This window comes from Euprymna scolopes, chromosome 3 (assembly GCF_053919585.1).
Source record: "Euprymna scolopes isolate OS-2025 chromosome 3, ASM5391958v1, whole genome shotgun sequence".
NCBI lineage: Eukaryota > Metazoa > Mollusca > Cephalopoda > Sepiida > Sepiolidae > Euprymna > Euprymna scolopes.
This window is the reverse complement of record NC_136484.1, coordinates 70,966,766-70,990,680: the sequence shown is the minus strand read 5'-3', so window position 1 is coordinate 70,990,680 and position 23,915 is coordinate 70,966,766. Positions and strand designations below refer to the sequence as shown.

General features: G+C 35.9%; 1 pseudogene; it reads left to right on the top strand.

Annotated features, from left to right (window-relative positions):
• Positions 1-23,463: 23,463 nt before the first annotated feature.
• On the top strand, positions 23,464-23,580 carry LOC145263651 (5S ribosomal RNA; annotated as a pseudogene).
• Positions 23,581-23,915: the final 335 nt, after the last annotated feature.

Genomic DNA, 23,915 nt, shown 5'->3' with positions numbered 1-23,915 from the left:
CTTGATTCCGATTTCTCCTAGTCTTTTTACCAAGTTCTTTGGGACTGTTCCTAATGCTCATACAATTACTGGTATTCTATTTATTTTCTTCAGGTCTTATATTCTATTTAATTTATAGACAAGTTCCACATATTTGTTTCGTTTATTCATTCTGTTTGATCTTCCCTGTGTCTGCTTGGACGGCAAAATCAACAACCCGACAGATCTTTTCTTTCTTGTTAATTATTATAACGTTCGGTCTTCTAGCTTGGATGAGTATATCGCTTGTACCCACATGTCACAAAATCTTTTGTGATTTTCGTTTTCCAGTACAGTCTCGGGTTTGTGTTGGGACCATTTGTCATCATATTTGAGGTGAATCGCCTACAGAGCTCTCAGTATACTGCTTTTTTCCATGCAGTCGTATCATTCCTTATATTCCTTTTGACCTAATTTGTTGCATTCTAGTATTTTATGGTTTATCGTTTCGTCTTTTTGTCCATTTTTACCGTTTTCATTATTATTATTTGCTAACTAGGAGTTGTCAACTTGTAGTGTTCTCTGGAGTCTAAGTGGCAACAAGTCTCCCCAGATTTCCAGTACTCTCTATCTCTTTCGATACCCTTTAATAATAATAATAATAATTCTGATTTCGTTTATGAACGTCTCTCTGGAAAGGGATGGGATTCATTTCCAGAGGATTTCCCTTAATCCCGGCTTCAAACCAGGAGCTTCAAAGATCAAGGATTTTCCTAGGGATGTTGGTGGTACCTATAATTGCAGAGGTTTGAAGGCCGCCTAAAACATCTGGGATTTGTAATTTTTTCAATTGTCCTTCCAGACGACTTGATACTACTCCTAGTGTACCAACTATGACCGGGATTATTTGTGTTTTAACCCCGTGTATACGCCTTATCTCCAAGGCCAATGGAGCATAATTGCTCCACTTCTTATTCTCCTCCTCTCTCACATTCCTGTCCCAGGGTACTAAGAAGTCTACAATCTGCCAGTTTTTTGAGACCTTGTCAGTGACGAAAAAGTCCGGACGATTATGTTCCAATTGCTTGGTGGTTAATTTATTTTTATTTCAGACTATTATTCTCATCTTTATTAGTTGTTATTTTTTTTATCTTTTATTGGCCCGTGGCGCAGTTGATAGAGACGTTGAATCTCTACAGTTCCAGATGAACATGGTCTGAAGATAGCGGTTTCAATCCCACCCAAAGCGTGCCAGAGGTTAATTGGTCAAAATGTGGTGAGACGACAACTACTATGGATGGCAGTGATGGCTGAGAATGCAGTTAGGAGATTCGAAGTTCCTATCCGTCGCGGTTACCACCTGACGAAGGCCAGAGGAATAGTTGGCCGAAACGTTGTGAATAAACAAAAACCAATAAAAGATAAAAAAAACAACAACTAATGAGGATAATAGTCCGAAATAAAAATAAATTAATATATAATGCTCATCTCAAAAATGAATTCCAATTAAGGAATAATATATATATATGCTTGGTGGTTATGACACTTTTGTCCCACCATACCTCTACCTTGCCATCCTCACTTGTTCTCACTTCATCAGGCACCTCTTCAAACCATTTTCCAGCACACTTCACCCCAACCCTCTTACACACCTCCCAATATATCTGGAGTCCCATGCGATCGTGTATTTTGCGGTACTCTCTCTGGGCCAGTCCACTACACCCTGCTGCAAGGTGCGCACTTGACTCTGAGGTCTTACCACAAATCCGGCATTCTGCAGCAAAACAATTTTTTGAACAATTGTGTTCCTAATGCCTGCTCTTGTGCTGCACAAACAAAAGCTTCAGTACCCTTAGCCAGATACCCAGCTCTAAGCCATTGCCATGATCTTTCATCAGCCACTTCGGCTATATCCTGGAAGAACCTTCCATGCATTTTCTTCCTAGCCAGTTCCTCTGCCCTTTCTCTATCCATACGTTTCACATAATCAGTCTTGGTCTCACATACCCCAACTTCATTGGCCACAACCTTAAGCATCCACTCCTCACATGCTCTTTAAACGACATCTCCTTGGTTCTAACACAATCTTTTATATTTTCAATCCTCTCCCACCATCTTTCCTCTTTTGATACAGCCTTGCTACACTACTTCGAATGTGAAATATATCAAACATTGCTAAAACTTTTCTTGTTTTGATATCCATGGCATGCAAATCCTTGTCAGATCATTCTAAAATTCCCGCACTGCATCTCAAAACACTGACTGCCCATGAATTTACTGCTTTAATTAGGTTTCCTCCATACAGTTTCGACTTTGCAATTAGTTTCACTCTTCTAAGATACTCCTTCCTGACTTTTTTCTTCATTTCTCTGTTCATGATGCCTACACCCTCCAGCACTCCCAAATACTTATATCCTGTATCTTCTATTTCTTTCATGATTTCTATATTTGGCAGCACTATTCCATTTGAATGAACCTTTACTCCTCTTTTCATCACCAGCACCGCACATTTACTAATCGCAAACTCCATCCCAATGTCTTCTGAGTATGTCCCCACAAGTTCTACCAGTCTCTCCATTTCCTTTTCATTTCTACCGAATATTTTCAAATCATCCATAAACAGTAGATGGTTGAGGCGTCTGTCACCAGATCCAAAGTTATAGTCCAGTTTTTCTCTCTTCAAGAGGATGCTCAGTGGCATCATTATCATTACAAAAAGAAGTGGTGATAACGAATCTCCTTGAAATATCCCACGATTAATGCCAACCTGCCCCATCTTCTTTCTGTTTGCTGTCAGCACCTGTTTCTATTGAGCCATACTTGTCTCCAAAACCCCTACCACATTCTCAGCAACCTTCATCATCAATAGTGTTTCACGTATCCATGAATGAGGAACCATGTCATAAGCCTTTCTGTAATCGATCCATGCTACGCTCAGATTCTTCTTTTTCTTCGCATCCTGCATTATTGCTTTATCAATTAGTAGTTGCTCTTTAGTACCTCTCGAGCCTTTCCGGCACCCCTTTTGTTCGTCAGGGAAAACACCATTACTCTCTAGATGTTCATAAATTTTCTCCGCAAATATTCCAGTCAACAGTTTCCACATCAATGGCAGACATGTAATTGGTCTATAATTATTGGCATCTGTTCCTTTTGCAGGATATTTCCTAATCAGTGTTGTTCTTCCCTTCACAAGCCAATCAGGGACATCTCCCGACTCTGCAATCCTTTGCAGAGCAGCAGCTATAGGTGGATAAAGGCATGGAAACTGTTTAAATCAGAAGCCCATCACTCCATCTGGACAAGGTACCTTTCAGTTTGTCATCTTTCGTATGCCAACCTTAAGGTCATCGATAGTTATCTCAACGTTATTCATCTGCTGCATTTCTGCTAGCCTTTCTCTGACCTTTCCCAACCAGCTAGCCTTCTCATTATATCGCCCTTCGACAGACCAAATCTCACTCCAGAACTTCCTTGCATCTTTTGCATTTGGAGTGTTATTATTTCCCGCCTGTTTACTACCATTTAATTCTTTGTACAGCTGAGACTGATTGTTCCGGAAAAGGTTGTTCTGCCGAAATGCAAAACTTTTTCCAACAAAGTCCCTAATTTTTATACCACCAGTGTGGACCTCTTTCAACATTGTTAGAACGTTCATCGTTCCTTTTTTCCAGCAACCTATACATCCTTTCAAGCTCGTCCTCGGCTTTCTGTCCTAGTTTAACTCCTTTTCTTATTTCTTCGATTCTACCAATGTCTTTCCGACACCGTTTAATACTTTCCTCAAGCCGCCTCTGCCAGTGTGGCCTTCTATCCTTCATTTCTCCCTTTTTCTTCTGTATTAAGCCAAGACAATTAGCAATAACGTATGACGCTGCATACAGAAGCTTGTTAAGTTCCGTAATCGATGTTCTTTCTTATGATGTTGTGAATTACTCCTTGAATTAGTTTTACCTCATTTTTCACCTTCCGCCTATCACTACTCTTCATACTTGAAATCTCTATGATATCGTCTCTAAGAAAAACCTCTCTTAACTTCTGAAGTGCTTCTTTTTCTACAGAAGTCAAAATTCGAACTTCATCACTACTTCTCCATACAGCTGCTCCTTTCACTGGCTCCATTGTCTCAGAGTCAATGATCTCATCTGCCTTAGATCCTTCAAACTCTTTCTCATTACTTTCCCTAACCATAGGATTCCATACCTCCTCAGTTGTCCGCCTCCCATCATCGCTTACATTTCCCTTCTGCACTTCCACTCTCTCAGTTCTCTCATCAGAGCTAGTTTCATCAATTTTACTTTCGTTATTCATTTCATTCCTAACCATCCATTCAATCTCTTCTCTTGCAATCACTGAAAGTAGGTTGTTATTTTTAATTTGTTTTAATTGGGATACCAAACTCGCGACACTTCTAGCTCCTCCTCCTCTCGATTCCCATTCTTCCTTCACTTTTCGGATATATCCATCAGATTTGATACTTCCATTTCTTACAAAGCATTCCCACAGGACTCTTCTTTTCTCATACGTCCACGTTTTTTTTACATTTCCTGTTCCAACTCCCTTCGTGTCTTGGGACCCTCTGGCAATTCTCACTCCCCCTATATCCAGCCACATCCTCAGAATTTCGAACAGTTGTATGATGACGACAGGACCCACCCTGTTGACAAGTGGGACACCTACCTGACATGAGATCATCACAAGATGTTCTAGCTTCATTCACGTCGTTATTTTCAATATTTTGATTTGACATTCTCCCATACATGGGGTTAGTGAATTTAAGGTTACACCACCACTGATAGTTTTATCGAGACATTATCTCTAGGAGGGTTCCCCACCAAGGTCAAAGATCCCCTCCCGACCTTTTTCCTCCATCACCACCACTATTCCCATTACCACCACCAACAACAATAGAAATAAAATCTACAATGATAATGGCAACACTAATATCGGTAGCAATAATATTAACAGCAAAAATAACAATAGCAATGACAACAAAGAACAACACCTACCATTACAGCTACAGTAATAATAAAAACATACTACCACCACCACCACTACTACTACTAGTAATAATATTAGTGATAATAGTAATAACCAATAAAGTAAATTTTTTGTTTTAAATAATAATAATAATAATAATAGTAATAATAATAATGATAATGATAATGATCATAATGATAATAATAATAATAATAAAAAAAAAATAATAATAATAATAAGTAGAACAATGACAATAATAATATTAATAATAGTAATAATAATAATAATAATAATAATAATAATAATAAAAATAATAATTTCAGTTAGAAAAGCTTACTTTGTTCGTTTTTTTTAAAACTCCTCTGCCGATGTTGCTGTTGGCCAGAAAAATGTACACAAAAACAGAAACATAAAACATCAAAACATGTGAAAGAAAATTCCTCGTTAAACCGTGAATTCAAGTTTTTTTTTTTTTTAAATTTTTTTTTATTCAATTTTCACCCCAAACAAGGCACAGTGCCACTTTGAAGTAGGGGGCTACTATTAGGGAATTAATTTGCGAGGTCATTATGAAGGGAGAAGAGTAGAAAGATGTTTGTTAACATTACACTTGAACTTCTGCATATCATTGCAGTTGGGAAAGCAGAATCCCGGAAGGGAGTTCCAAAGACCCGCAGTTCTGGGGAAGAAACTATTGGAGTAAAAGGCTTTCTTGCACCTAGGGATCTCCACTGTAAAGGGATGAGACTTAGTAGCTTGTCGGGTTTGTCGGGGGTAGTTACGTCGGGGAGGTACAAGTGTTTGCAGTTCGTCAGAGCATTCACCATTAAAGTATTTGTAGAACAGGCAGAGGGATGCAACATCTCGTCGATGGGACAGAGGTTGAAACCTAGATGACAGTTCAGGACCTATCAGGTTGGCGACTCTTTTTTGAACCCTGTCCAGGAGCGAGAGACAAGCAGCAGATGCACCAGCCCAGATGTGACAACAGTACTCCACACATGGGCGAATTGTTGCCTTATAGAGGTATAGGATACTGGCAGGCGTAAGTAGTTTTCTAGCACGGTAGAGGGAGCCAACCTTCCTTGCAGCAGCCTTGGCAATGCTCTCAATGTATCTATTCCAGTTCATATTCCCTGTAAACGTTAGGCCGAGGAGTTTAAAAGAAGTACTTTCAGGCAATGTGTTCTTGGCCATTGCTATTGGTGGTAGAGAAGGTTTCTTGTAGTTATTGAAGGAAACAAGCTTAGTCTTAGCAGCATTGAATGTGACCAACCATTTTTGTCCCCATTCCACTACGGATTGGAGGTCATCCTCTAGTGTTTCTGCCATTTTCTTGGATATGTGTTCATTTGTTTTCCCCTCATATCTGTTATAGAGAGTGGTGTCATCGGCAAATATACCCATCTCCGAAACAATATTATCAGGGAGGTCGTTTATGAATATCAGGAACAATAGAGGTCCAAGGATAGACCCCTGAGGCACTCCCGCATTTATGTCATGTTGTTTGGATGTACGTCCGTCGAGGACAACTTTGATTTTTCTATTACTTAAGAAGGATTTAATTACGTTATGAATTCTTCCAGTGATTCCATATGATCTAATTTTCCTTAGAAGACCATCGTGCCATACCCTGTCAAAAGCCTTAGATATATCAAGGGCCACCGCTCTACCCTCCCCTGTTTTATCCAATGAACGGTATATACGTTCAGAAACTACAGTTAAAATATCTGCTGTTGAACGGGCTTGCCTGAATCCATATTGTTTGTCAGTCAGGAGTTTAGCAGCTGTTAGGTGCTGGACTAGGACTTGATTAACTAAGGACTCAAATATTTTGGCGAAAAGCGGGAGGAGGCTAATGGGGCGATAATTTAGTGGGTCAGTTCTTTCACCAGAATTCTTGAAGACTGGTACCACAGAGGCGGTTTTCCAGCAGTCGGGAAAAAAAGATTCGTTAAGGCATTTATTGTAAAGTTTGGACAGAACTGGAGCAACCTCGGCAGAGCATTTTTTTAATAGCACAGCCGGGATGAGATCTGGTCCACATGCTTTAGAGGTGTCTAGGTTTTTTATAATAGCATGTATCTGAGAAGGGGTGATTTTCAAATCGTCAAGTGTGGCGTCTGTTCGCAGAGGAAAATCAGGGAGTGAGTGGTGTACCGAGTTCAGTGTGGAGTTTGAGGCAAACCGACTGGCAAGCAGATTAGCCTTGTCAGTTGCCGTGCAAGCAACCTCATGGTTGTTTGTTAGTGGGGGAATAATTGACTGTCCATTATTAACTACGCTGTTGTAGATTTTCCAAAAATCCCGGGTTCCTAATTTCTGTGCTTCGATGCGCTTTCTGGTGGTTTCAGAGTAATCTGACTTAGCTGTGTCTATCACTCTCTTACAATTATTTCTAGCTTCTATAAACTTCTGTTTATTTGAGCTGGACTTATGTCGGTTGAATCTGCGGAACGCATGCTGCCTTTGACAAATGGCAGCTGCACAAGCAGAAGTAAACCATTGGGGGGAGTGGGGCTTGCTATAGTATTTCCGTGCGGGAACATGTGCTTCAATAGCAGTTTTGAACCATTCAGTTGTCTCATTTGCACACTGTTCCGCTGGAAGAGTAAAGATATTTTGCCATGGGGCATCTCTGATGAGCTCCCTGATGGCTTTTTAAATTCTAATTAATAATAATAATAATAATAATAATAATAATAATAATAATAATAATCCCTCCCAAAAAGAAAAATGATACCAAAGAGCCGAAAAGGGTGAAGAAGGATGGGAAGACCGAGGAGAAAGCTCTGACCAGACCTCCACTGGACAAGCGTGAAGAGAACTGAGACCTTGGGGAGGCTTAGTGCCACTCAAATACCAGTGTAGACCAATGGCCACTGCCAGCGAGAAATCAACGGTAAGAGGCTGTTGCGATGACGCAAATTTATTTGCAAATGCTATCGAAGGATGTTGAGAGAGCTGGACGTCTGGGAAGACTTGTTGTCACTCAGCTTCCAGAGAACACCACAGGTCTCCAATCAGATCTTTTGTTGACTTCTGTAAAAGCTCCATGTGAGCTAATAATAATAATAATAATAATAATAATAATAATAATAATAATAATAATAATCATTATTATTATTATTATTATTATTATTATTATTATTATTATTATTATTATTATTATTATTATTATTTGTTGCTGTTCAACAGGAATTTTCACACAAGCCATCATAAGCGATTGCTTACTAACAATAACTTTTAGTATTACCTGGAGTATGAGTAACAATAAGTCTTCTCAGTTTTTCAATGTACTCCACCTCTTTCGTTAACCATTGAAAATAACTTTGCTTTATCGCAACACCTGCTTACCATTGATTTCTCGCTAGTGACAACTACTACTCCTTTTAATAATAACAATTAGCAGGATCATGTAAAAATTCAACTTGCCATCTACTCTAATCTCTATAATTTACTATTAAAAATATACTATTAAAAATATACTATTAAAAATATACTAATAAAAATAATATTACATAAATAAATATCTGCCAAGGTCAATACAATTAAGACGAAATGATACTTTTTGTCAAGTAAATATTTTTAAATAAATAAAACGAACATGTCTTTTCCTACCTTCATTTTTTCTTTTTTAAATTGTAAAAATTTAATTATTTTTAAAACAATAAATATTCTGTTGTACCATAAAAAAACAATTGTTCGTTAAATATTCCCTACAACAATGAAATGAATTCCACTTTTTAAAATATATTTATTGAAAACAGAATTGATTTAGTCGACTGAACGCCAAAAATTGATTTCGGAACAATTTATTTTAAAATAAGTTAAGTCGGATTTTTTCTTTAGCGACATCAAATTCATACTAATACCGGTATACTTATTAAAAAAAAAAAAAAAAAAATGAAAAAAACATGGATGCTGAGTTTGATTGTACCTATTTACTATGCCTCCCCACGGGACAGAGTTAGACACCAGGATCGTTTTTTAACGTGGAGAAAAGGTACAAAAATAAAAATTGTCTCAGTCATGAAGGATTTCTCCTCCACCGAAAGAGAACAAGAAATAGAAGTGCAGCATCTGAAGAACAGATGGTATTTATTTGCTCCCCCACCGAGCAAATTAGGCACAAGGCCGATTTTTAATGTGAGGAGTTAAAGGGAAATGGGGACCAACTCTCCGGGGAGTAAGGGAGCTGGATAGTGACAATTGGTATGAAGGGTTGCCCTTACATTGACCAAGGTCTTATATGTGGGGTCGCCCCCACATATGGTCTTTGCTGCAGTATCTGCCGGAACAGATGGTATTTATTTGCTCCCCCACCGAGCAAATTAGGCACAAGGCCGATTTTTGATGTGAGGAGTGAAGGGGAAATGGGGACCAACTCCCCGGGGAGTAGGGGAGCTGGATAGTGACAATTGGTATGAAGGGTTGCCCCTACATTGACCAAGGTCTTATATGTGAGGTTGCCCACACATATGGTCTTTGCTTGCAGTATCTGCCGGAACAGATGGTGTTTATTTGCTCCCCCACCGAGCAAATTAGGCACAAGGCCGATTTTTAATGTGAGGAGTGAAGGGAGGGGGAAGGGAAAAAGGGGACCAGCTCTCGAGAGGTGGGAAATGGGAGCTGGTTAATGGTCAGGCATGTGGGGTTGCCCCCACATCTGGTCTTTGCTAGTCATAGCTAGTCATAGCTTGCAGCATCTGCCGGAACAGATGGTGTTTATTTGCTCCCCCACTGAGCAAATTAGGCACAAGGCCGTTTTTAATGTGAGGTAAAAACCAGCTCCCCTAAAAGGGGTCACTCTGGTTACCAAAAATAATAATTGTCCCAGTATAGAGGATTTCCCCTCCATTGACTGGTACAAATTATCTTAAGTGCAGCATCTGCCGGAACAGATGGTATTTATTTGCTCCCCCACTGAGCAAATTAGGCACAAGGCCGTTTTTAATGTGAGGTAAAAACCAGCTCCCCTAAAAGGGGTCACTCTGGTTACCAAAAATAATAATTGTCCCAGTATAGAGGGTTTCCCCTCCATTGACTGGTACAAATCATCTCAAGTGCAGCATCTGCCGGAACAGATACTACACTTTGATCTTGTACCGAAGGCCAAGAACCGATGTGTGGAGTTAGAAATGCGATGCAAAGGAACATAAAAAGTCACTAGCTTGTAAAATCCATTCGTTTTCATTCTCAATTTTTATTTTAGTTTTCCTTTTTTCCTTTTGTCATCCCTAAAACAAACAAAAATATTCCAGTCTAAAATATCGATTCCGAATAAAAGAAACTTGAAAACCGGAAGTTTTGGGGTGAAGAGTAATGACATGCCGGTATTTTGTGCGTATTTATATTCTCAGACCAATGCTGTGTTTACATTTTGAGAGTGTCCCATCTGAGCAAGGAAAGAGCAATATTTGTTTGATTACATTTTATGTTAGTGCCGTGTGTGCAAGGAAAAAGTTAGTAATGTGTGTTTAAAATGCCAATAATTCCTAAGAACTCACCGTAGCAAAAGTTCCAGTATTTAATGTTTAAATTTTAAGCAATTATCAAGACTTCAAAGATGTTATGTATAATTTGTTTTACTTATGCATGTATGTTAACATGCTAAATTGATCCAAATAAGTTGCTAGTATTTATATAATTTGAAGATTACCAGATATTAAATTTCTATTTTAAGCGGTTATTAAGTTTGTATTTGTTTTTTTAGTACTATTGCGTCCTGTAGAGAAGTTTATTTTTTACAGCACCTGTTATTAATTTGTTAGGTAAAAGTATGCAATAGTTGTAAAACAATATCCCTCCTCGCGTTTGTAATGGATTTCTAAATAATCACATGATTAATTGCGCATCAGTAAATGCATACATCGGAAAAGAATATAATAAATGTCAAAAGACGAAAGATATGAATATTTAAATAAAAAAGAAGTGAATATTATTCATCGAACTGCGGCATATATGTTTTGTGTAAACAGTGAGCAAAGAGACGCGTGCGAGCACACGGGCAAAAATTGAAAGAAGAAGAAAAAAGAAGTAAAAAGTTTGGATGAACACAAAGAAAGAAAGACGAATATAAAAGAACGGCTGTCGAAAAAAAGACCCCCAACCTCTGAAGCCATTCTTAACATGGGGAAGTGAAGGTGTTTATACTACCCTGGATTATACCGTAAAAATATTTTTTCAAAGGCTCTTTAAATGTAATAGGCAAAAAAAAAAAAAAAAAAGGAAAAAAAAAGATTAGCATTTGTTGTTAGTGGGTAAACAGTGCTGTGATACGGCGTAAAAATAGCAAAATAACTTTTCAAACACAAGCAAAACCAAAAATGTGTCTTCGCTAAAGCAAAGTATTTTTAATAAAGAGCAGAAAACAGTTGCCAATGTAAAGTAATAAATAAAACCAGTAAAATTTATGAATTTAATCGCCGCCATAATGTATTGTTTTGAATTGTTCGTTTAGAAGGGAGTAATTCCGGAATAAAAGAATTAGCGGGTAACAAATCAGAGGAAGCGGATTTTCTCGAGAGAGACTTTATTATATATTTTTTATTATAATACGGGAAAGTTAATGTTATATGTGTGTTTGTATGAGTCAGTTTAAGGTGGTGTAAAGTGTAGACTTCCTTCCGGTGTTGACTGGTGGTGGTGGGAGGACTAAATATTTAGAGGGGAAAATAGGAACTCTTTCTTCTAAAGATGTTGCGATTATGATTGTGTTGCTCCTAGAATGCGATGTAGTATTTTATTATAACGACTTAATGTGTCTAAAATGGTGTTCGAAGTTTACATAAGATAGTGACTAATAGCCTAGACGTATTGAACTTGTATGTGGCATCTGTTGTTGCAAACCTACGTTACTTTAGTCCAAAGGGGAATTTCTGCAATTATTTTATTATATAGGAGATAATTCAAAAAGGAAATCTGGGAACGTTCTTATCTCCGTGTTTAGCTGATAGTATGTGTGTACATAGAATGTGAACGTGATAAATATGACAAGTGGCGTTCATTACTTAAGATCATTTCTTGGAAATATATTTACAAACAATTAACGACATCCTTATAATAACTATAAAAATCTATTTGAATAAGGCAACATTTTATATCAAGTCACTGATAACATTGTCAAGTGCGTGTATATACGGGAGAAAGTTATCATATGCATTTATGTGACGATATTTGTGTGAGTATGAAGTATGAATGTATGAAAATAAGGTCTTCTCTGAGTGGCTCAATATTGTATTGCGTGGCACGCATTAGTTTCAGCGTTATATAAGTCTTGATACATGACAGACAAGCTAAAAACAACATGTACACGCGCGACTGCATACACTACTAATCAATTTGCACGGATCTTTATGTATGAGTCGAACGAAAATGGGTTAGACGCGGATCTTTTTATTTTTAACGGGAATCGTTCTAAATGTGTTTGATAATATGTTTTGTATTCTTAAATTTTCTGATTCAACTGATAACGTGTAGAGATGTGTAGAAATTGTCATTAAATATCCCAATCACATTTCTCATAGACAAATCCCATCAATACAATCAATGGGCTTTGTATAGTCCTTATGGGATATTATTAGAAGTATATTGATTTTCAATATACGACTCTGTTGGTTTGGATTTAACCCCACTCTCAAACTGTAGCATTTTAAAACGGATGAATTCAAGCTAGATAAATAAAGCTTAACTGGGCTAAAAAATGTATTAAAAACATAAAAACGTCCATATATATATATATATATATATATATATATATATATATATATATATATATATATATATATATATATATATATATGTATATATGTATATGTATATATGTATATATATGTATATATGTATATATATGTATATATATGTATATATATATATTAACATTAAAACTTGAAAAAGCAAACAAACGTAGAAGCCATAAATGTTGAGTTTTCTTTGTATTTCGTTACACCAATGTAAACATTTAATCGCTGTCTGGAAACAAATACAGAGGAAACATGAAAAAGTAAAATATATAATAATAGATGAAAGACAAAGGACGATACGGTTGTCTCCCCTTTGATATAAATCATTAACCAAAGGAACAAAAAGAAATCAGGAAACAGAAATAAATAAAACAAAATTATTTAAATACAGATAGCTAAAGGATTTACTTTTTAGAAGAAAATAAATGAGATAGAAAGCGAAAACAAATCATTCAAAAAGAGAAGTGAAAAGGAGACGAAAAGAAAGAAAGAATGCAATATTAGTTAACGTAAATGTTTGAAAAGAGGTTTGGGAATCATAAAGATAACGCCCCTAAAACTAAACACCGTATAAAAATGTTTTTACGCACACAGGTACACATTACTTCCATTGCAGCTAATACATTAAATAAAAAATTATATATTCCTTAATCACGTAGGATGGCTTGCGTTGAATCTAAAACATATCTTTTTATCCACTTTCGTTTGATTCTCAAGTATGAATCAAAACGTTAGTCATCCGACGACTAGTTTACAAGTAATACTGTCATGGCCACACCAGGAATTTTATAGTAATAAAACGAGTCTTCTATATATTAGTAGTATGTAACGAAAACATTTTCCTCTAATAATTACAATTTCTTTTTAATTATAACTACAAAACGGTTTATTCAATATAGTTGCCCATACTATTCGGTATTAATGTTGTCGACGCCTCCGTTCAGTCTCAAGAGACAATAGACACTCCTGTAAAGGTAGTTACGCGTGTAATTATTAGGACTGTGACAACAGCATATTCTTTTCATTGTTTTCACTCTTGAGTAGATATCCGTTAATATCTTATATATTTTTATATAGACTGATGGTGGCTCTCGGTTGAGTGACTGTGTCTTACTGTGTCAGATATATACTTGAGATTGAAAAGAATGAAAAAAAAAACACCCTATTGTCATCCTTAGTAATTATAAAGCAAAGGTTGCGCAATCTCCAATTACACCTCTCTTGAATCGGCACTGTGGTAAGGAGATGCTCAAGACTAACTAGAAACAATGCCGAGATAAGCGGAGAGCACATACAGCACATGGAGTTACCACATAGCCACCCATTTTAGTACTGACCAGGCTCAACGTTGTTTAACTTCGGTGATCTAACGGGAACCGGCGTGTCAGCGTAATTATATCGTATATGGTATACGTTGGAGAAAGTTGGACAGTGTACAAGGGAAGAAAGAAATATAAAAAATATTTCGGGCTGTTGAAGGTCTGTCAACAGTTATCTTCAAGCGAGGATAATCGATGCTTAAGCGTCCAGTGGACAGGGGCGAGAGAGAGAGAGAGAGAGAGAGAGAGAGAGAGAGAGAGAGAGAGAGAGAGAGAGAGAGAGAGAGACCGTCTTTCCAAGTCGCTTTCAGGATTCTTTCTACTGACCGACCGTGATTCTCAAAGGGACTGAAGTAGTAGTAGTAGTAGTAGTAGTAGTAGTAGTAATAATAATAATAATAATAATAATAATAATAATAATAATAATAATAATAATAATGTGTTTTCATGAAATTTGCCTAATAGAGACCCGCCTCACAAAGCGACACATTCTAATAGGGGAGACAACAAGGGAGACCACTTCGTTACTCTCCACATGAGGAAGTAATGCATGAGAGGATATCCTCTTCAGCACCAGCAAGCACAGCACTCGCCACAGATACATAAAATTAAACATGCAATGCACAATAAAATAATGACGCTGTAGCTTAAAACACTTAGGAAATGTTTTTTTTTTTAAATTTCCCTGTCAACACATGAATACATAAATAGAGTGAAACGCCCATAATTCAGAACTTGTTGAGTGGTCGCAATAAGTATAGCGTGACGAAATTTATGACCTCATAAAATTACCGATGTACGTTAGAGAAAACGAAGAAAAATGTGAAACAAAAACAAAATTAAAAAGACAACACAGAAACTAAAACAACAAAAAAAAAACACAATAAAAACGGATAAAATAAAAAATGTAAAAAGGAATGAATAAACAATACAAAAATAAAAAATTTTCTTACAAAAAAAATGCGATCAATGTTTTTCTTAAAAGACATTTGTTTAAGATGGTTGCTTTTTCACGAATCTTTTAAATGAAAAAAAAAAGAACCCAGAAGATTATTGATAGAACGAAAGCAAATTAATGTATACTTCTTTCTCTGCTCACATTAATCTTTTTTTTTTCGTTCTTTCCCCCATTTAAAATTTCTTTGTTTTTAATAAATGACCTAATCTTTTCATACCGATTAAATAAAAGAAAGAACTATAATTCATGTGAAGTTATTAAAGTATATAAAAACAAAAATCTGAACAAATAAGAAAAATATTATTTTTAAAGTAGTCAAGTAAATTCTCATAAAAAACGAAGTATTTTTTTATTTACTTGATTGCTAATTTGGAATGTCGTAGTTTGACCATTGGTGTCAACTTAAAACCATCCCAATCTTTAAAATAATTCATAAATAAAACGCAATTTTTATAATTATTAAAAAAGCAATAATAAAATCTTCCAGAAAACGTCATGTAGGTACAGCTATCTCACACACACACTCTCTCTCTCTCACACACACACACACACACACACACACACACACACACACACACACACACACACACACACACACACACACACACACACACACACACACACACACACACACACACACACACACACACACACACACACACACACACACACACACACACACACACACACACACACACACACACACACACACACACACACACACACACACACACACACACACACACACACACACACACACACACACACACACACACACACACACACACACACACACACACACACACACACACACACACACACACACACACACACACACACACACACACACACACACACACACACACACACACACACACACACACACACACACACACACACACACACACACACACACACACACACACACACACACACACACACACACACACACACACACACACACACACACACACACACACACACACACACACACACACACACACACACACACACACACACACACACACACACACACACACACACACACACACACACACACACACACACACACACACACACACACACACACACACACACACACACACACACACACACACACACACACACACACACACACACACACACACACACACACACACACACACACACACACACACACACACACACACACACACACACACACACACACACACACACACACACACACACACACACACACACACACACACACACACACACACACACACACACACACACACACACACACACACACACACACACACACACACACACACACACACACACACACACACACACACACACACACACACACACACACACACACACACACACACACACACACACACACTTTCGATCCTTTCTAACTTCTGGCGGGAACTGGCTGATGTAATCCCCATATTTATCATAAGTCCGAGTGCTTTTCAACCCTTCAGGATTCATCGTCAGGAACAAATGGCTTTGAACAATTTATAATATTTCTTTTTCTCTTATTGATTAATTATTTTATCCTTTTTTTTCCATTGGTTAAACTTAATAGTATCTTGAAATGTTTGTAAATCTATTAAAATAAACAACTCTACAAACACTTCAGAATGTATTACTATTGCTAAAGTTTATTTTAGTAATTATTGTTTTTTTTTTTTTTAGATTTTATTAGTGATGCGTTTAGTATTTCAAGTTACTGTTTATTATTGGCTTGTTCAAATATAAATGTGTTGTCAACTAAAATTTTCCTAAACTGGAACACAGGAGAGGAATGTTAGTTAGTCGAGTGATTAAATATAGCGCTGTTTTCGGAACGATGCATGGTTAATCTCGACAAAGTGGTGTAGTCAAACCTATATATACTATGCCTTCACTTTTATTGTCAGATACACAGTCTCCCATAGGGCATTTGAACTCATATACTACGTTACACACACACACACACACACACACACACACACACACACACACACACACACACACACACACACACACACACACACACACACACACGTATATATATTATATAACTTAGTATATGAGTTCAAATGCCCTTTGAGAGACTGTGTCTCTGACAATAAAAGTGAAAGCATATATATATATATATATATATATATATATATATATATATATATATATATATATATAAATTTCAGAATAAGGAAATGAAATATACCTACTGATATGCAAATTCGGTGATTTTCGGTCGTACAAAATATCATTAGATGTAATATTTTATTTAAGATAATCACAGCCAAATAAAAATTGCTCACTATACAAGATAAAGCAATTGAATCAAAATTTATACATTCAAAATTTATGACTTGAAAAGGTTAATCTTCAAATACAGAATTTTTGTATTGTTTGGAAACAAATGAATATAATTGAATAAATCTACTTCCTTAATTCATGAGTTTCCGATGCTTATTCATCTCCTCAGAGAAAAGATATTAGCAAATGCTTTTATAATAACTTTAATTTTCTTTGTTTATTGCTTTTAGTAAACAAGGTGCAAACCAATAAAAATATTTGCTAATATTTTCCACTAAGGAGATGAATAAGCATCGAAAATCCATGGATTAAGGAAATAGATTTATTCAATTGTATTCATTGTTTTCAAACAATAAAAATTCTGTATTTGAAGATTAACTTTTTGAAATCATAAATTTTGAATACATAAATTTATATATATATATATATATATATATATATATATATATATATATATATATATAGGGTGACCCCCCCTCTTAAAACAACGGGCCCAGCTCTAATTAAGCCCCGTTTCTTAGTGGTTTGTCCGAATGAAATGAAACTATGGTCATAACTAGTTTATTATATTCAAAACATCACATCAAAACACTAGGGTCTTTGGCCTTTTTTTCTCCGTTCTACAGAAATGTTCTAGATAGCCTCCATTTTGTTCCGTGCATTTCTTGAGGCGCAGCACGAAGTTATCCATGACGTTCTTACAGACCGAATTGGTAATGGCTCTCATTTCCTCCCTGATGGCTTCCTTGAGTTCCGTAATGGTTCTGGGTTTCCATGCGTAGACTCTGTCCTTAAGATACTCCAAAGAAAAAAATCTGGGGGGCTTAGGTCCGGGCTATGGGGTGCTCACTCAAAATCAGTCTTGAGACTGATCACTCGGCCTCCGAAGTTCTCTTTCAGCCAATCTCGGGACAGGTTTGAGGTATGAGAACTTGCTCCATCCTGCTGGAACCAGAACTTGCTCATGAGCGACGGGTAGATGGTCTGGCGCTCACTCTTGAAGGTTTTGAGGACCTCCACATACCACTCCTTGGTGACTGTCACTGCTGCGCCAGATTATTCGATGAAGATTGGTCCGATGATGCCTCTGGCCGAGATTGCAGACCACACCGTGCACTTAGGAGAGTGCAGGGGCTTGGTGGCTACTACATTGGGTCTGGAGGACCCCCAGAATACATTTGTCTTGGAGTTCGCCTTTCCATCAAGATGGAAGTGGGCTTCATCTGAGGTCCAAAGGAGGTTAAGGAAACTTGGTGTCTCCTCGATCTTCTCAAGTATCTTGACTGCCATAGCCCTCCTCTGCTTCTTTTCTGAGGCTGTAAGGGTCTGCAGCGTCTGTATTCTGTATGGGTAAGCCCTGATATCGTTCACCAGCACTCTCCTGCAAGTCTCACGGGACATACCGAATGACTGACTTCGCTTACGCACAGAGCGTTTCGGACTCTGCCGGAGAGACTCCCTCACTCTTTCGACCAGCTCGGCTGTTCGCTTCTTGGGACGTCCCGAGTGGCTTGGACGGTTCTCTCTGTCGGTGTTGAGGTTCTCCACGGTCCCATATTTCTCGAAGTGGTCCACCCAGTTCTGAATTCTGCTTTTGGATGGAGCCTTTTCACATTCAAACTGACGCATGAAACTGCCCTGGGTTTTCTTAAACGAGCCTGTCTTGTAGTAAAATGTAACACAGTGTATTCTTTGTCCCAGCTCCCACTGGGGTTTTGGTGTACTCACGGTCGTTGGTTCTGCCATCGGTGAATAAATAATGGAGATATCACAAAAAGTGCACACGGGCCCGTTTTTTTGGGCCACTATATATATATATATATATATATATATATATATATATATATATATATATATATATAAAGCTGAATGTGTGTGTGTGTGTGTGTGTGTGTGTGTGTGTGTGGTCACGAATAGGCTCCTATATGGGCGACTGTTTTAAAAAACTGATTACATATAATGATAGAAGATGTATCAAGACACAGGAATGGGTATGTTTGGTCCTGCAGAACGGTGGTTCATTAAAATTGTGGGGTCTTCGTTCGCGCCTGGTCCACAAAGTATGGAAATAAAAAATTAAAAAATAACGTTTACAAGTGTTTTTGATATAGATGTACATAAGAATACTTTGATAAGTATGTTTTAACTGAAATAGGGATGGTATAATAAAATTGTGGGGTGTGCGTTCGCGTCTGGCCTCCATAGAATGGAAATAGGCACAAAGTTTAATAAAGACTTTTCATATCTATCTGCGTAAGTATACGTTGATAATTATGTTTCAGTTTGAAGAACTATGTTATAATAAAATTATGGCGTGTTCGTTCGCGCCTGACCTCCATACAATGGAAATATGTCACAAAGTATAACAAGGTTTTTTAATATAGATCCACAGAATATTGTGATAAGTGTTTCAGTGTGGACAGGTATGGTAATTATGGAGTTTATCTATATATATGAATCTATATATATGAATCTCGCACGACTGTATATATATATATATATATATATATATATATATATATATATATATATATATATATATATATATATATATATATATATAGTCGTGCGAAATTCATATATATAGATTCATATATATAGATAAACTCCATAATTTATTATACCATACCTGTCCACACTGAAACACTTTTCACAATATTCTGTGAATCTATATTAAAAAACCTTGTTAAACTTTGTGACATATTTCCATTCTATGGAGGTCAGGCGCGAACGAACGTGCGAGATGGACGAGCGGTAAGAGTTTAGGCTCCTTACTGTGGGGTCCCGATTTCGAATCTCGCTAGATTCAGCCATTCTGATGAGTCGTAGACGACGAAACTAGTTTCAGTGGATAATTATATTCTAAAAACAATATATATGCCGCTCCCCGTATGGGGATGCGTACCAAATGGGTAAAAGGGAAAATTATTCCCAACTCGCATTTAGGTAAAAATGCACTTTCGTAAATAATTGAATTCATTCAAAACGTATCGCAAAAACAGAAAACAAATAACATATCTCTCTCTCTATCTCTCTCTCTCTATCTCTCTCTCTCTCTCTCTCTATATATATATATATATATATATATATATATTTATTCCGAATAAAATGCACTTCTATAAAATTTGGTAATTTCTAAATACGTTTCTGTATATATTACATGTTTATGCATTTTGCATATGTTTAAGCATCGCTTACTGTTGCTTTAATTTTTTTGATCAGCCCTAAATTGTTGCTAATGATTTTATTTTGTAATCATTAGTGAAATTGAATAACTTGCTTTAATGGATATTTTTGTTTGTTGTTGTGTGCGTTCAATCTGTTACTATGATTGGGGAATTTTATCCCATACGCACGATTTTTAGGTTGCAAACTGGAATGGACTATTTTTTAGAGATCATGAGAGATTATAGCTTATTCTTTGAATGAGTAGTGAAGAAATGTTACTAGTCAGAGACAACATATTCGAGAAAGAAAAACATAAAATTTACACAGTGATTTTCCAAAGCAAGTATGAATGCATAAATGTCCAATTGTTATTTTCTTTTCGGGCATATAAGTATTTATGAGAAAGACATTAAGTAAAAAAGAAAATAGTATTAAAATATGAAGACCCCTGGCATAGTTTGGTAGAGTAAGTTAGTATTATTTACTAAAGACAATAAAATAGTTTCAATAAATAACTATTCAAAGCGAACTATTTATTTTATATAGCCCAGGAGGAAAACAATTTGCATTATTAGAAATGATACATTTTACATGATAAGCAAGAAAGTGAATTGGGATTGATGCGATTTATTGAAATTCTAACCCTATTTATCTTATCTATTATACATATTTGAATATCCCTTATTTTAATCAGCTATCGTATTTCATGGAATTTTGTTATTACATCTCGATATGTATGCAGTTGAGTTATTAAACGCACTGGCATTGATAATACTAAAGCTCGTGTGTGTGGAGAAATTTTTGTAATAAGAAAATGTAGTTATCCTCAGTAAAAAAGAAAAAGAACGCTAGTTAGGGAAGCTTTTCCAGGTAAAGAAATAATCCAGTTACGATCAGCAGAACATTTTATTTTACAAAGGAGTCATCACTTATCAAGGCTCAGAGGCCACTCGAGGATAAGGGTTAATGAATGTATAGTATGGTATGGGACAATATCGTAGTAATCGTTAGTAGTGGAAATTTACTAAATTGGGTTACTTAAGGAGACAGCTCATCAAGAACTTGTTTACGTTGGAGTTGAAGACGAGCATATTATAGTCAGCTGGAAAGCAGGTAAACGGAAGAGTTCTACAGCCATGCAATTCTAAGAAAGAGGTTTTGTTTATGGAATCCACTTTATTTAGACACAGATAAAATGGGGGAAATTATTGATAGTGGTTTAAACTAGACGAGTGTTTTTTTGTGAAAGTTTGACAAGGGGGGCATAGATTAGAGCTCGGACGAGTACTTGCCATAGTGGTCTTCTCGTGTCAAGATACAAAGTTATCACTAAAGAATTCAAAAAGAGTCAGTATATTTCATAGAACGATTCTGGCATCTGATTGTTTCGAACTTATACCTCATGATTATAAAAAGAATCATCCAAATCTTTGTGTTCATATGCCAAATATATTTTAACACAACTTTTTTGGTATAATGTGAAAGTCCTTTCAGTTTAATGTTTTGTTTCAGAGTTCATGAATTATAATATAGGCGTAAAATTTAACGAATTCATTTGTACCTAATTTTGATCTTTCAAAATGTCTAAAAAATTTTCTTTTCACACATTTTGTCGATCCCTGCTACGATTTGCGAAAGCTATTTGGCGGGCAGAAACCAACCATATAAAAAGTAATCAGACAGGCCCAAGAGTATAAAATAAACGAATAAAAAAGATTCTAAACAATTGTATATTTCACTTTACATTTAATTATTAACGATATTTAACAGTATTTGTATTGACAAACATGTTTTATTCAAATTTTAAGTTTCTTTGGAAACTTGTAAATCAAGTACATTTTGTTTTAAAGGATAACTGATTTATACAAAGTTTTAAAGGATAACTGATTTATACAAAGTTTTAAAGGATAACTGATTTATACAAAGTTTTAAAGGATAACTGATTTATACAAAGTTTTAAAGGATAACTGATTTATACAAAGTTTTAAAGGATAACTGATTTATACAAAGTTTTAAAGGATAACTGATTTATACAAAGTTTTAAAGGATAACTGATTTATACAAAGTTTTAAAGGATAACTGATTTATACAAAGTTTTAAAGGATAACTGATTTATACAAAGTTTTAAAGGATAACTGATTTATACAAAGTTTTAAAGGATAACTGATTTATACAAAGTTTTAAAGGATAACTGATTTATACAAAGTTTTAAAGGATAACTGATTTATACAAAGTTTTAAAGGATAACTGATTTATACAAAGTTTTAAAGGATAACTGATTTATACAAAGTTTTAAAGGATAACTGATTTATACAAAGTTTTAAAGGATAACTGATTTATACAAAGTTTTAAAGGATAACTGATTTATACAAAGTTTTAAAGGATAACTGATTTATACAAAGTTTTAAAGGATAACTGATTTATACAAAGTTTTAAAGGATAACTGATTTATACAAAGTTTTAAAGGATAACTGATTTATACAAAGTTTTAAAGGATAACTGATTTATACAAAGTTTTAAAGGATAACTGATTTATACAAAGTTTTAAAGGATAACTGATTTATACAAAGTTTTAAAGGATAACTGATTTATACAAAGTTTCGATTCCTTACGTAAGTAAAATAAATTTGCACCGTGTTTTGATGTTATAATCCATAAATTTTAGTTTTACTAATAGTTTTAAAAATATTTATCACTAGTACTAGCAGTGGAAAATTAAATGAAAAAATATTACAAGAATCGTTTTTGGAATTGGGACTTCAGATAATGATTCCGACACCCCAAAAAGTTCCGATATATATATATATATATATATATATATATATATATATATATATATATATATATGGTCATCCACATACAATATTGTTTCGCTGTTTCACAGCTCATCAATGTGGCTAGACAAGCAACTACCTCAAGCCAGGATCGAAACCCGACCACCCATACGACAGTCTGATCTCCTTACTGTTGCACTATTCGGCTGCTGCTATGCGGGCAGTTAATTAACAATATTTTGACATTGCCAAAGTACATATATGTATATGGCATAATCGCGTTGACACACCAGTTCTCGTCAGATCACGGAAGTTAAGCAACGTTGAGCCTGGTTAGTATCAGGTGGGTGGCCATTTGGAAATTCTAGGCGCTGTATGTGCTCTCCGCTTATCTCGGCATTTGTTTCCAGTCGTCTTCACTTACCACTGGTATTTAATAATATCGACCCAGGAGATGTGTGATTGGAGATTGCGCATCTCCTGCCACAATAATTTTATTTCGTTGGTACCCATTGTGTGTTAAAGACTGAAGGAACCCTTATATATATATATATATATATATATAAAATAAAAAGGAACAAACCGTATTATGTGTTCATCAACGTTTCGTCTTTATTTCGAGACTTCCTCTGGATGAATGAGATTAAGAAACAAAAAATACCAGTACAAAATATTTGAAAATGTATCACGTGCACAGTGTGACGCAGTTCTATTT